Below are 1729 nucleotides of genomic sequence, written 5' to 3'. Positions count from 1 at the left end.
CTGGAGTCCTGGAAAAGGTTTGCTGCTCCGTTTTGCAACAATAGTAGTGCCCAAAGGGGAAAGGGGCAGAGGGCAGCCAGATGTTTTCCCCAGAGAGCCACGAGGCCCCTCACCCAGCCTCCTGTTGACCAGCCCCCTTCTCCTGCTCCAGCCCCCTCCCAGCCCCACATCCTCCCTGCCCCCATCCCAGGAACATCTGGTTCCAATCTCCTCCAGATGCTGTGGCCAAGCTGTTTTATGGCCAATCACCTCAGCTCAGCTTCCTGAAGGCCTCCACTTTGGGGAATGGTCCCTTCTTGTCCCTCTCCCTGGGACCCCAGCACCTCTTTTCCCAACATGGATAAGAGACAGATACTGAAGCCAGATGCAACTGTGAGGGTTCTCTGAGCAGGCACATCCCTTTCCACTATGTGTGTGGGGGCTGGACTCCATCCAGGATTCACAGAAAGATGCTGGCCCAGGAGGAAAGGAATGGGCAGGGAAGGAGATGTCTGGGAGTGTGTGTGTGTGTGTGTGTGTGTGTGTGTGTTGGGAGCGCTAGTGCATGTGGTTATGTGTATATGTTGGCTGTGTCAGAGGTGCCCCTTGGTGGCCACCACCTCATTTTCCCTCCCTTTCTCCCCTGGAGCAGGGCTAGCTCAGGGCCCTGCTGTATACAGAGGCAACTGCAGCCCAAGGTTGTCCCTCGCCTTTCAGCTCTCTATGGCCAGCAAGGCTGTCTTCTAAATCAATCCAGCTCAAGGAGGGAGTGTGAGTGTGTGTGTGTGTGTGTGTGTGTGTGTGTGTGTGTGCTCCCGTGCAGGCCTCTGTGCAGACTCCACAGATGCCCTGGCCCAGCGTGGTCTGATGGCACCTCTAGCAGCGCAGGGTGGGCGCAGCGGAGAGCAGCTATCTGGAGGAAGCCTGCCCATGCACTCCCTAGCCCCGCCCACCCTGCCTCAGGTGGCCACCTGCACTCCCACTAAAAGGACGCTGGAAGCCAACCTCTCCTCCGAAGAAACCCAGGAGGAGTCACAAAAGGAAGACCGAAGCCTGAGCCTCGCCTCTGGAGGACGCTGAAAACCCCTAGGCTCCCGGCAGGAGGTAGGGGCTCCCGCTCAGAGGTGAAAGGGACCCCGGTGCTCACTCCTGTCCTGGGAATTCCGGACTCCAGCTGCTTGCTGCCCAAGCCCTTTAAATAAGCCTCCTGGGCATTTTCGACTCCACAGCCCCCCCTGGTGTTTTCAGGAATTAGGACGGCCTTGGTCGGCCAGAGGAGATCCTTGCCAGGGCCACTGTGTCTGAGCCCGCCCTGCTTGTGTCTTACCGTCTCAGGTGACCCTGGCACACAATAGGGGACACAGGGCAGTGACATGAGAAGATGCCAGGTTCTGATTCGATCCTGGCCACTGTCACCAACTGACTGTAAGACATGGGCAAGCCTTTTAATTCCTTGCACCTCAGTTTCTTCATCAGTTAAATGTGAATACGGCACAGAGCCACTGTGAAGACTAAACAAGCTGATGTAGGAAAGCACCTGGCGAGATGCCTGACACACAGTAGGCCCTCAGGAAGTGGTCTTTGCCCTCCCTCCTAGCCTTAGGCGGTTCGGTGACACATGCTCATGGGCCCTGAGTCCGGCAGTGTCAGGGAGGTGACTGGTTTTTCTGGAGCTTTTCCACTCCAGCAGAGGATCATTTTAATAAGCCCATAATAATAGACACAGAGGTGACTCAGATCTGCCAAAGAG

The sequence above is a fragment of the Myotis davidii genome, unplaced genomic scaffold, assembly GCF_000327345.1.
Source record: "Myotis davidii unplaced genomic scaffold, ASM32734v1 scaffold448, whole genome shotgun sequence".
NCBI classification, from domain to species: Eukaryota; Metazoa; Chordata; class Mammalia; order Chiroptera; family Vespertilionidae; genus Myotis; species Myotis davidii.
Note: the sequence above shows the minus strand (reverse complement) of the source record.